This window comes from Sciurus carolinensis, chromosome 9, assembly GCF_902686445.1.
Source record: "Sciurus carolinensis chromosome 9, mSciCar1.2, whole genome shotgun sequence".
NCBI lineage: Eukaryota > Metazoa > Chordata > Mammalia > Rodentia > Sciuridae > Sciurus > Sciurus carolinensis.
Window position 1 is genome coordinate 56,060,176 of NC_062221.1, and position 14,657 is coordinate 56,074,832.

The window sequence follows — 14,657 nt, forward strand, 5'->3', positions numbered from 1 at the left end:
AACTGGTGTCAGTTAAAAATATTTGGATAACCTCTCTGAGTGTCTAGGATGGAGCGTAAGGATGGAAAGCAATAGTGGTTCTGTTTTCTATAGGGTGACAATTGACTATGAGAATCAGCCCATCCTGAGGTGGAGGGCTTCATTCCAGAGGATTAGCTCCAGGGATTCTGTCTTTGTCAGTCTAGAGGCCTTCAAAATCTTTATTTTTACTAAGGTCTCCATGTGATTCTGACATGAGCACAGCCAGAGACTGTCCCTTTCCTTAAGCCTGTACTCTGACAAGAATTGGGGAAGGGAATAGGAAAAAAAAAAAAAAATAAAGAAATGTTTACTATCTGGGGATAGTAAACATTGAAGTTGGAGTTTTTAAATTTTATTATTCCAAATTTGTGGGGGAAATTAATAGAAACTTAGAAAAAAATAAACACATCAAAATATTTTATATTTATATAAATATAATATTTACATTTCATCTGAGTGATGAAATTATAGATGACTTATGGGGAACCATGACTGTGTGAGTCAGCTTTTTCACTGCTGTGGCTAAAAGACCCTACAAGAACAATTTAGAGGAGGAAAAGTTTATTTGGGGGCTCATGGTTTCAGAGGTCTCATCTCAGGGACAGCTGGCTCCATTTCTTGGGGCTTGAGGTGAGGCAGAATACCATGGCAGTAGAGTGTGACAGAGGGAAACAGCTCACAAGATGATCAGGTAGCAGAGAGAGACTCCACTCACCAGATAACAAAATATGTACCCCAAAGGCACGTTCCCAATGCCCACCTCATCCAGCCACCCCGCAACTACCTTCAGTTACCACTCAGTTAATTCCCTGATGGGGGTTGAGCCTTAACTCAATGATTGAGTTCTCATAACCTAATCATTTCTCCTCTAAACCTTCTTGCATTGTCTCACACGTGACCCAGGTGAGATAATTTGCCCAAGTTCTTATGACCAGCAAAATGTTGAAGGAAAGATATAAATTCAAGTGTACTTGATTATAAAGCCTGTTCTCTTTTCCCCACAGTTTTTACTGTTGCATTATAGTTGAGCATAATGGTGGAATGTGCTGTCACATATGAATACATACACACAATTTGATATAATTTGGCCAATATCATTCCCCAGCATTTCCCTTTTACCTCTCCTCCTCCCACCACCTCCTGTCCCTTTCCTCTACTGACCTTCCTTCAATTTTAGTGAGATTCCCATCCTCCTCCTTTCTTTTCCTTTTTCCACTCTAGCTCCCACAAATGGAAAGAAAATATACAACCCTTGACCTTCTGAGTTGGCTTATTTCACTTATCATAATGTTCTCAAGTTCCAAACATTTTCCTTCAAAGGACATAATTTCGCTTTTCTTTATGGCTCCATAAAACTCCATTGTATATATAACACACTTTCTTTATCCATTCATCTATTGATGGTCACTTAGGCTGGTTCCGCAGTTTGAATATTGTGAAGTGTGCTGATGTAAACGAGGGTATGCATGTATTATTATAGTGTGATGACTTTGGTTCTTTAGGATGAATACCTGGGAGTGGTATGGCTGGGTCAGACAGTGATTCATCCCTAGTGCTTGGAGGAACCTCCATACTGACTTCCATAGTGGTTGTACTAATTTAGAATCCCACCAACAGTGTAAATTGTTCTTTTTTCTCCACATCCTCTCCACACTTCTTATTATTCATATTCTTGATGGCTGCCATTCTGACTGGAGTATAAATCCTGTTCTCTAACAGCTTCTGAAATAGTACTTAACAATATGTAGAAGGAATACAAACGTGACATTCTAAGTATGGTAGATTGAATTATCGATCCTACATGCTATGTCCTCCTGACGAACAGAATGTATTCCATGCACTTTGATTTTGGCTTTGCCATGTGGTTTTGCTTTGGTCAATGGATTGAGGGTGAATATAATGAAAGGAAAGACTTAAAGTGGACTAGCAAAATTGGACCTTTTCTCTTGCCCTTTTGCCATGAGAATAACATGTTTTGGTAACCTCTGGTCCAAGGGAAATGAGAAGTATGTGGAGCAGACATGGACCCATCCTATGGTTTAAAGTATAATCTTATCTAACTGCAGCTTAAGGCATCTACCAACTTGAAGATATGTAGTAAAAACTAAGTGACTATGATTTTACATCGATGTGGGTTGTTTTATTTTTCTATAGAATTATTATGGTTGATTGATATAAAACACAAATGTTTGTATTAAGTAACAGAACTGAATCTCAGTATATCAACACAAGTTCAAATTTGGTTATGCAAGTGTTCTAGAATCTATAGGTATTCAACATCTGGGAATAGAATATAACAAACCTTTTATTTAATGTAACCTGCCTTGTCACATGGAATGAGAGCTAGTCTCCAGTGAGGAGGGAAATATTTACATAAGGAGTGCATGTCATTCTGAGAAAAAATGAAAAGGAACACAAACCCCAATCTCTAAAGTCTAGAGTTGGGAAAGACAATGGCTATGAGCCAGGCCAGGGTAGGGTAGGGGGATGAACAATGAAGAACACAGATGAAATACCCTGATCTCTGGAACTCAGAAGAAAGTACTTTATGTTTTGGGGCACGGAACACTTTCTGCCCATCATGAGGCCACAGTAAGACACAGATATAAAGAGTAGAAGATTCCAAACTCAGAAACCCTGACAAAAAAAAAAAAAAAAAAAAACCCTGACGATTGGAGCGGGAAGGCCCGGAGACCCAGGCTCTGTGAGCACCCCTGCGTGAGCTCGGGGGAGCTGCGAATCAGTCTGTGAACTGCACCCTTGGAGGCCAAACACTGATCCCAATTCACAGTCCCCTGCCATTTTTCTGCTTCACAAGAATGAGATCAGATTTCTTTTAATTAACTACATTTTCTTTTTTTTTCTGTCTGTGCTCTTAGTGCTAATAGTATAACATCTTAGCTGGTTCACTCTCAACCATTACACCTAGTCAAGAATATTATTATCACTGTGTTGTGTCCTGGTAGGACTCTTTTTTTTTTTTTTTAAATCCTTCGTGGTTGTAGATGGACAGAATGCCTTTATTTTATTTGTTTTGTTTTATGTGGTGCCAAGGATCAAACTCAGTGCCCCGTACATGCTAAGCAAGCACTCTGCCACTGAGCTATAGTCCCAGTCCCCTGGTAGAACTCTTTGTATTTTTAGTTTTATTTATTTTATTTTGCAGTGTTGGGGACCAAACATGCTAGACAAGGCACTCTACTACTAAGCTGTACACTCTGTCCTTTAAATCAACTATATTTCTGGTGTACCATGACAATTTCTAACCATTAAATATTCCTTTGCACTTTTGTTTTCATTGCTACAACATATCTCTCCTATAGTCCAGCATCCTAGGATAATCTACTTATTTAGAATAGGAACTCAGCAACATTTTCTCTCAGGGTCTATCCTTCACCTTAAAATTTTTTAAAAACTATGAAGCCATACCCAAAACAAACATACTAAATAAAACCACAAGGAACTGAATTAATGGAAGGAGAGGAAAAAATCAAAGAGATACAAAGATAAAAGGAAACATTTCATCAAAACAATAAAATGAGATATAAGCAAATAGATTGGCATGAGATTGATTCTCTAAATAGTCATTAATGTTTAATAAAAGATATCTATGAGCAAGCATACCATGAGACAAAATTTTAAATCTTTTTTTAATAAATCCAAACTCTGAAAATTTATTCTAAGTGTGCTTCAAAACAAGAAAAGACATTTGACTGCATGATTGAACAGCTCCTAGCAGACACAGTCCTCACACAGATTACTAAACTCTGAATGAAGTACAAAACCCCAAAGCCTAAAGAGATTAAGCAAAAGCAGTATATCCTGGAAAGGAGTCAACAGTCAGGAGAAAAAAAACTTCACACAAGGTAAGTTATCCATTTATGGAACTTCTTCCCTGAAGATAGGCTATAGTCAGCTCTGCATGTGGTACTAAACAGAGAAAAGACTTGTCATCTTTCTGGTCAAAAGCATCCCAGGATAGGACTGGGGTTGTGGCTCAGCAGCAGAGTACTTGCCCAGTACTTGTGAGACACTGGGTTTGATCCTCGCACCACATAAAAATAAATAAATAAAATAGAGGTATTCTGTCCATCTACAACTTAAAAAAAAAAAAAAAAAAGTCCCAGGACAAATTCAGGGAATCCCCTATACTAGAGGAGGGAAAGTAGAATCCTAGAGAGAGGCATAGAAGGAGGCTATCAATTCTGTATCTAACTCTTCCAAATCTCTGGTTGACCCCTGAGCCAGCTAGGTATGAGACAGATTTGAGCTAAGAACAAAAGAATTGACATTTGAGCTGCCAACAAAGGGATAGGGTTTTCCAGTTCAAGTTCAATCAAATTAATTGCCTGTTTTAAAATTGATGCATGTTCTTCTGAGAATGTAACAGAATCCAGATCTCTACAATAAGGATTTACAAGGTCCAGAATACAGTCAGATGATTCATAAAAACATGATCCATTTTCCCGAGAAAAGACAATCAACAGAGAAAAACAATGGGCACACTGAACACTTGAAATTAGAAGATAAGGATTTAAAAGCTAAAGCTATTATATCCATGTTCGAAGATGTAAAGGAAAATAAGCTCATAATAAATGAAAAGATAAAGAATCTTAGGAGACATGGAGACTATTTTGAAAAAAATAGAAATTCTAGAATTTAAACGTAACATCTGAAATAAAAATTTCTCTGTATAGTACTAACGGCAGAAGGTAGATGAAAGAGAACCCAGAAAGTTTGAAAATCATTCAATCTGAAGAACAAAGAGAAAAATACTGAAAAAATAAACAGAGCTCCAGGGACTTGTGAAACAATATTAAAAGTCCAATATAGGGACTGGGGATATAGCTCAGCTGGTAGAGTGCTTGCCTGGCAAGCAGAAGGCCCTGGGTTCAATCCCCAGCACACACACACACACAAAAAAAATCCAATATATGTGTTACCAAAAGAAAAAGAATGACTACCTTCTTTCCTTATTCCCTGAATAATTTAGGAAACAATAATAAAAACTTTCCTATACTGAAGATCCCAAACTCTGATAGTTTGATTTAAACATCTTTTTTGTTCAATTTTGTGATGGTGTAAAAGTGATACTCCTTCAGTAGAAACCAAACCTTGATTTTCATCTACTCCTGGCCTGAGGACATGCTCTACAATACACTCTGAAGATTCTGGGCAGTCAACTCTCCATCATGTTGGCTTAGGAACCAACTTCCTCAAGACTCCTAAAGCTCAAGAAGTAAAATTAAGAATCAATAAATGGGATGGATCCGAACCGAAAAACTTCTTCTTAGCAAAGGAAACAATTGATATCTTGAAGAGAGAGCCAACAGAATGGGAAAAAATCTTTACCACATGCACCTCAGACAGAGCTCTAATCTCCAGGATATATAAAGAACTCAAAAAACTTAGCACCAAAAAAACAAAGAACCCAATCAATAAATGGACTAAGGAACTGAACAGACTTCTCACAGAAGAAATACAATCGATCAACAACATATGAAACAATGTTTATCATCTCCTGCAATTAGAGAAATGCAAATCAAAACTGCTCTAAAATTTCATCTCACTTCAGTCAGAATGGCAATTATCAAGAATACAAGCAAAAAAAAAAAAAAATACAAGCAATAAAAAGTTTTGACAAGGATGTGGGGAAAAAGGCACACTCATACATTGTTGTTGTGACTGCAGATTGGTACAACCACTCTGGTAAGCAGTATGGAGATTCCTCAGAAAAGTTGGAATGGAACCACCATCTAATCCAGTTATCCCACTCCTTGGTTTATACCCAAAGGACTTAAAATCAGCATACTGCAATGATGCAACCACAACAACGTTTATAGCTGCTCAACTCACAATAGCCAAACAATGGAACTAACCTAGGTGTCTTTCAACACACGAAAGGATAGAGAAATTGTGGTATATATACACAATGGAATATTACTCAGCTATAAAGAATGAAATTATGGCATTTGCAGGTAAATGGATGAAATTGGAGAATATCATGCTAAATGAAATAAACCAGTACCCAAAACCAAATGGCAAATGTTCTCTCTGATATGTGGAGGGTAGGGAGAGGAAGAATAGAATACTTTGGATTAGACAAAGGGAATGAAGGGAAGGAAGGAGGAATTGGAATTGGAAGGTCAGTAGAATTAATTGGACATAACTTTCTTATCCTTGAATACATGACCATAGTAACTCTGCATCATGTACAACCCCAAGATAGGAATATAATTAGAATAAGTTATACTCCATGTGTGTGTAATATGCTAAAATACACTCTACTGTCATATATTTCTAAAAAGAATGAATTTTTAAGACAGAGTGAAACTAAGAAAAAAAACATGATACTGGGAAGTGGCAGCAAGACCCAGCTCCTGGTCAGCTACACAATCATGAGTGTAAACAACTGATAGTCTACAGGGTGCCATGTTGCTAAGCTATGATGTTAGGCATGTTAGAGATGTTGAATTCACTTTAGCTTGCAATGTTTTTAACTGACTGGGATGTAACCCCATCTCAAATTGAGAGACATTCATGTTAATCAGATAGAAATTTACAAATGAAAGAAAGTCAGTGAAATCCAAGCAGGGTAACCTAGAAACATCATAGTCCAATTGCCAAAAACCATAAAGGGAAAATCATGAAAACATTATACACCAGAGAATAACAATTTGAGTGACTGACTTTAATATGAAACTTATAGAGATAGTGAAGCATGCTTTAAATGCTGGGGGAAAAAATTGTCAACCCAGCATTGCATATCCAACAGAAGTATCTTTCAACAATAAAAGCAAATGGAGGACCTTTTTGGATTAAGAATGTGAAGATAATTTGTTATTAGCTGGACAGTACTAAAAGAAAAGATTCAGGAAATTCTTCAGACTGAAGGATAATAATACTAAGATGGAAATTCATCTTCAGGAAGGAATGAAGAATATCAGAAATGGTAACTACCTGAATAATATAGAAGACTTCTCACCATAAATTTCTTTTTTTTTTTTTAAGGACATAAAGTGTTTTTAAAATTTGTTTTTATCATAAACAAATGGGATAAATCTTGTTTCTCTGTTTGTACATGAAGTAGAGGCATACCATTTTTGTAATCATACATTTACCTAGGGTAATAGTTTTTTACTCATTCTGTTATTTTTTTTCCTTTCCCCCCCACCCCTCCCACCCCTCTTTTCCCTCTATACAGTCCCTCCTTCCTCCATTCTTGCCCCCCCTCCCCACCCCCCATTATGTGTCATCATCCACTTATCAGCGAGATCATTCGTCCTTTGGTGTTTTGAGATGAGCTTATCTCACTTAGCATGTTATTCTACAATTTCATTCATTTGCCTGCAAATGCCATAATTTTATTATTCTTTATGACTGAGTAATATTCCATTGTATATATACCATAGTTTCTTTATCCATTCATCAATTGAAGGGCATCTACGTTGGTTCCACAATCTGGCTATTGTGAATTGAGCAGCTATGAACATTGATGTGGCTGTATCTCTGTAGTATGCAGATTTTAAGTCCTTTGGGTATAGGCCAAGGAGTGGGATAGCTGGGTCAAATGGTGGTTCCATTCCAAGTTTTCTAAGGAATCTCCACACTGCTTTCCAGAGTGGCTGCACTAATCTGCAGCCCCACCAGCAATGTATGAGTGTACCTTTTTCCCCACATCCTCTCCAACACCTATTGCTTGTATTCTTGATAATCGCCATTCTAATTGGGGTGAGATGGAATCTTAGGGTGGTTTTGATTTGCATTTCTCTTATTACTAGAGACGTTGAGCATTTTTTCATATATCTGTTGATTGCTTGTAGATCTTCTGTGAAGTGTCTGTTCATTTCCTTAGCCCATTTGTTGATTGGGTTATTTGTATTCTTGGTGTAGAGTTTTTTGAATTCTTTATAGATTCTGGAGATTAGTGCTCTATCTGAAGTATGAGTGGCAAAGATTTTCCCCCACTCTGTAGGCTCTTTCTTCGCATTGCTGATAGTTTCCTTTGCTGAGAGAAAATTTTAGTTTGAATCTATCCCAGTTATTGATTCTTGCTTCTATTTCTTGTGTATGCGAGTCATGTTAAGGAAGTCTGATCCTGGGCTAACATGTTGAAGGTTTGGACCTACTTTTTCTTCTATAAGATGCAGGGTCTCTGGTCTGATTCCAAGGTCCTTGATCCATTTTGAGGTGAGTTTTGTGTAGGGTGAGAGATAGGGGTTTAGTTTCATTCTGCTGCATATGGTTTTCCAGTTTTCCCAGAACCATTTGTTGAAGAGGCTACCTTTTCTCCATTGTGTATTTTTGGCCCCTTTGTCTAGTATGAGAAAATTGTGTTGATTTGGGTTTGTGTCCGTGTCCTCTATTCTGTACCATTGATCTACCTGTCTATTTTGGTGTCAATACCATGCCATTTTTGTTACTATTGCTTCATAGTAGAGTTGAAGATCTGGTATTGCGATACCCCCTGCTTCACTCTTCCTGCTAAGGATTCCTTTAGCTATCTGGGTTTCTTATTCTTCCAGATGAATTTCATGATTGCTTGCTCTATTTCTGTGAGGTACGTCATTGGAATTTAATTGGAATTGCATTGAATCTGTATAGCACTTTTGGTAGTATGGCCATTTTGACAATATTAATTCTGCCTATCCAAGAACATGGGAGATCTTTCCATCCATCTTCTAAGATTTTCTCTAATTTCTTTCTTTAGTGTTTTGTAGTTCTCACTGTAGAGGTCTTTCACCTCTTTTGTTAGATTGATTCCCAAGTATTTTTTTTTTTTTGATACTATTGTGAATGGAGTAGTTTTCCTAATATCTCTTTCTGAGGATTCATCACTTAAGTATAAAAATGCATTAGGTTTATGAGTATTGATCTTACGTCCTGCTACTTTACTGAATTCACTTATGAGTTCTAAAATTTTTCTGGTAGAATTTCCTAGTTCCTCTAAATATATAATCATGTCATCAGCAAATAGGGATAGTTTGAGTTCTTCTTTTCCTATTTGTATCACTTTAATTTCCTTGGTCTGTCTAATTGCTCTGGCTAGAGTTTTGAGGACAATGTTGAATAGAAGTGGTGAAAGAGGGCATCCCTGCCTTGTTCCAGTTTTTAAGGGGAATGCTTTCAGTTTTTCTCCATTAGAATGATATTGGCCATAGACTTAGCATAGATGGCCTTTACAATGTTAAGGAATGTTCCCACTATCCCTATTTTTTCTAGTGTTTTGAGCATGAAGAGATGCAGTATTTTATCAAATGCTTTTTCTGCATCTATCAAAATAATCATGTGATTCTTGACTTTAAGTCTGTTGATATGGTGAATGACATTTATTGATTTCCAGATGTTGAACCAACCTTGCATCCCTGGAATAAAACCTACTTGATCGTGGTGCACTATCTTTTTAATATATTTTTGTATGCGATTTGCTAAAATTTTGTTGAGAATTTTTGCATCAATGTTCACTAAAGATATTGATCTGAAATTTTCTTTCCTCAATGTGTCTCTGTCTGGTTTAGGTATCAGGGTGATATTGGCTTCATAGAATGAGTTTGGGAAGGTTCCCTCCTCTTCTATTTCATGGAATACTTTGAGAAGTGTTGGAATGAGCTCTTCTTTAAAGGTTTTGTAGAACTCGGCTGAGGACCCATCTGGTCCTGGACTTTTCTTTGTTGGTAGGCTTTTGATGACTTCTTCTATTTCATTACTTGAAATTGATCTATTTAAATTGTGCATGTCCTCCTCGTTCAGTTTAGGTAATTCATGTCTCTAGAAACCTGTTGATGTCTTTGAGATTTTCTATTTTGTTGGAGTACAGAGTTTCAAAATAGCTTTTAATTATGTTTTGTATTTCACTCATGTCTGTTGTGATATTTCCTTGTTCATTTCGAATTTTAGTGATTTGGGTTTTCTCTCGTCTTCTCTTTGTTAGTGTGGCTAAAGGTTTATCAATTTTGTTTATTTTTTCAAAGAACCAACTATTTATTTTGTCAATTTTTTCTATTGTTTCTTTTGTTTCAATTTCATTGATTTCAGCTCTGATTTTAACTATTTCTTGTCTTCTACTTTTGGTATTGCTCTGTTCTTCTTTTTCTAGGACTTTGAGCTATAGTATTAGGTTGTTTATTTGTTGATTTTTTCTTCTTTTATTGACTGCACTCCATGAAATAAATTTTCCTCTAAGAACTGTTTTCATAGTGTCCCATAGATTTTGATATGATATATCTTTATTCTCATTTAGCTCTAAGAATTTTTAATTTCCCTCCTGATGTCTTCTGTTATCCATTCATCATATAATAGTGTATTATTTAATCTCCAGGTGTTGGAGTAGTTTCTGTTTTTCACTCTGTCATTTATTTCTAATTTCAATCCATTATGATCTGATAGAATACAAGGTAGTATCTCTATTTCTTGTATTTGCTAACATTAGCTTTGTGGCATAAAATATGGTCTATTTTAGAGAAGGATCCATGTGCTGCTGAGAAGAAAGTGTATTCGTTCTTTGTTGGATGGTATATTCTATATATGTTCTTTAAGTCTAAATTATTGATGGTGTTATTGAGATCTATGGTTTCTTTGTTCAATTTTTGTTTGGAGGATCTGTCCAGTGGTGAGAGAGGTATGTTAAAATCACCTAGTATTACTACCTTTGACTTGAAGTCCACTTTATCAGACATGAGGATGGATACTCTGGCTTTTTTGCTATGTCCGTGTGCATGGTATGTTTTTTCCCATCTTTCACCTTTCATCTGTGGGTATCTCTTTCTATGAGATGAGTCTCTTGCAGGCAGCATATTGTTGGATCTTTCTTTTTAATCCAATCTGCCAGTCTATGTCTTTTGATTGATGAGTCCAGGCCATTAACATCCAGGGTTTTTATTGAGGTATGATTTGTATTCCCGGTCATTTGGCTCATTTTTGTTTTTTTGACACGACTTGGTTTCTCCTTTATTTGGCTATTCCTTAGGGTAGTTCCTCCCTTTGCTGATTTACATCATTGTTTTTCATCTCTTCCTCACAGAAAATTTTTCTGAGAATGTTCTGTAGCACCGGCTTTCTTTTTGTAAATTCTTTTAGCTTTTGTTTATCATGGAAGGATTATATTTTGTCATCAAATCTGAAGGTAGGTTTTGTTGGGTATAACCTTCTTGGTTGGCATCCATTTTCTTTCAGAGCTTGAAAAATGTTGTTTCAGGCCCTTCTAGATTTTAGGGTCTAGGTTGAAAAATCTGCTGATATCTCTATTGGTTTCCCCCTGAATGTAATTTGATTCTTTTCTCTTGCAACCTTTAAAATTCTGTCTTTATTTTGTATGTTAGGTTTTTTCATTATAATGTGACTTGGTGTGGATCTATTGTAATTTTGTATATTTGGAGTCCTATAAGTCTCTTGTATTTGATTTTCCATTTCATTCTTCAGATTTGGGAAATTTTCTGTTATTATTTCATTGAATAGATTGTTCATTCCTTTGGTTTGTTTCTCTGTGCCTTCCTCAATCCCAATAATTCTTAAATTTGGCCTTTTCATGATATCCCATAATTCTTGTAGATTCTGTTCATGATTTTTTACCATTTTCTCTGTTTGGTCAACTTTGTTTAAAGGTTAAATATTTTGTCTTCAGTGTCTGAGGTTCTGTCTTCCAGGTGTTCTATCCTATTGGTTATGCTTTCTATGGAGTTTTTAATTTGGTTTATTGTTTCCTTCATTTCAAGGATTTCTGTTTGGTTTTTTTTTTTTTTTTAGTATCTCTAACTCTTTATTGAAATGATCTTTTGCTTCCTGCATTTGCTTTTTTAACTGTTGATTGGTGTGATCATTCAAAGCCTGCATTTGCTCTTTCATTTCATTGTTTGCTTCTCAGATCATTTTAATTATGTACATTCTGAACTCCCTTTCTGACATTTATTTTGCCATGTTGTCATTGGATTTATTGCTGTAGCATCTATGTTTGTTTGGGACATTTTCTTCCCTTGTTTTCTCATATTCCTTAGGTAGCTATCCTTCTAGTAGTGAAACTCTGAGATATTGCAGATTTCCTCTGTTGACTACTATTGTCCCTGTAGATTTCCAATAACTCACGTCTTAGCCTTCAGTAGCCTGAAGTCTTGGAGGAACTTGACAATGCAGTGCTCCCCAAGGAAGCTGCCCCTCTAGGGGTGGTGGCCTTCAGGTGGGGTATATTCCCTGTCAGTGGGCAGAGGCGCCTCCACTTGTTGACTGGTGTTCAGTCAAAGGGGGACTAGACTGTAGGCTGGGGCACGTCTGGTCTGGGCCTGTGTCTCTGGTTCTACTGCCCTGGAGGGAAAGCCTCGCCCCGGCGGGGAAGACTCACCTGGTGGGGAAGTTTCGCCGGGCAGCTCTCCTCTGAGAAGTCCCCTTCGGTCCAGAACTACCGCCTGGACTGGGCAACCCTCCTCTGCGATGTTCCCAGGGGTCTGGACCTACTGCCTGGGTTGGGGAGCCTGGCCCTGCGAGGCCCTCCTCTGCTACGTTCCCTGGGGACCGGAGCTACCGTCTTGGCCAGGGAGCCTCACTCTGTGCTGACGCCTCTTGCTATGCAACCCTCCTCCAAGAAGCTGCCTGCGGTCTGGTCCTGCTGCCTGGGCCTGGGACCCTCACTCTGCATCAAAGCCTCTCGCTGTGCGGCCCTCCTCTGCAGTGCTCCCGGTTGACTGGGTTCTCGGCTCCAGCAGGGGAGTCTCACTGGGCCACTCTACTCCATGAAGTTCCCTGCATTCTGGGACTACAGCCCCATCCGGGGAGCCTGGCCAGTGGGAGAGACTCACCCAGTGGCTCTGAGTTGGTCCTGAGTCTCTCAATACCTCCTCTTCTTGACTCCTGGGTCCTGTCAAAGGGCCTCCAGTCTCCTGTAGGTGTCTCAGGAAGGGAGCTGCCCTTCCAATGGTGATGGTCACGCCCTCAGGAATAATTCAAAATGCCTGCACCAGCCTCCAAAGAAGCTGGGGAGCCCCAGCGGGGGTGTGCTGAGTCAGCACGGAGGCAGGTGCAGTGTCCCTCAGCAGTAGGGGGGCAAGCAGGCTCTGCGATGGTGTCCAACCGCAGTGTGGGGGTCAGTGGGCCAGCTGCCTGCCGGCTAGCTCTGTAATGCAGGCAGGCTGGCTCGGCCTGCTGTCTTGCTCTGCGATGGCGACCAGCCTCCGCATGGTGGTCAGGCAGGGTCGCTCAGTGATCCATGAATTTCTTTAAAATAGTCGTTTAAAGCAAAAATTAGTTTCCTGTGGGATTTTCATATGTGCGGAGGTAACATGCGCTGCAAGTGTTGCCGAAAGGCTGGCGAGGCTGGGGCGGCTCCTGTGGCTTCAGGTTCGACCTCTTATAGCAGTGATATAAGATAAACTCCAAACTGGGCTGTGAAAAGCCATAGATGGACACTGGCACCCCTAGAACAACCACAAGTAATTTAGGAGCTACAGTGAAAAGGACCATTGACTCAACAAAATTCAGGGCCAGGTGCCACTCAGTGACAGAGTGCTGTCTAGCTTGTGTAAGGCCCTGGGTTTGATTCTCATGAACAGATGCATCATCATCATCATCCACAAGACAGAAGAGGAATATAGAAACACCAAAAAGCAAGCCCTCCTGTAGATTCCTTTGGCTCCCAGAAGAAAAATCCAGAAAGCCTCCTTGGCCCGATCTTGCCAACCTGCCAGCTGCACCTCTCCCATCCACTAAGCTTTTCCTCCCCCACATTCAAATCCCTCTCCACTCGCCCTTGCCTGTCAGCTCCTGCCAGGGACACTCCTCCCACCAACCTTCTACCAGGCCTACGGCTTATTCTTCAGATCTCAGTTCAGGTGACACTGCAGGAAGCCTTTCTGGGCCAGGATGCCCCTCCTCTGTGGCCACATACCCCAGATAGCCTCCACCACGCCCCTCGCCTGGCCTCTTTGGAACCTCTGACTTTCTGCCTCCGTTTCCCTACAGTAGGATCCAGGAGGGCAGGGATGGCCTTGTGCTCAGTATTCTATGCCATGGACTTGCACAGTGCTTAGCACCTACTAAGTGCTTATTAAGCATTCGTCGAGTGACTAAAAGAGTGACTGAATGAGTAGAGAAGGAAGATTGGTTAGTCTGCTTGGAGGAGAGTCCGTATGCTGGGGGAGGCTACCATACACACACACAAAAGAACACCAAGGGAAACGGAAAGGAGTAGGGGAAGCCATGCTGGCATGAAAGAAGGCCAAGGTGTCACATCCTTCCGGTTCAACCGTGTCCTGAATGGCAGGATCACCTTCTCTTAGAGGCTGATAGTGTGTGTGCCCCTGTGTAACACATTTTCTTTTTTCATTTTTTTTAGATGAATTCATTTATTTGACACATTAAAATACACAAATAAAAATGTATGCACTTAGTAAAAAGAATCACATTCTCGTACTACTTGTGGAACCAACCTAGATGCCCTTCAACAGATAAATGAATAAAGAAACTCTGGTATATACACACAATGGAATACTATTCAGTCATAAAGAAGAAGAATATTATGGCATTTGCAAATAAATGGATGGAATTGGAGAATAGTATGCTAAGTGAAATAAGCCAATCCCAAAAAACCAAAGGCCGAATGTTTTCCCTGATAAGTGGAGAATGATATATAATGGGGGTGGGGTTGGAGAGGG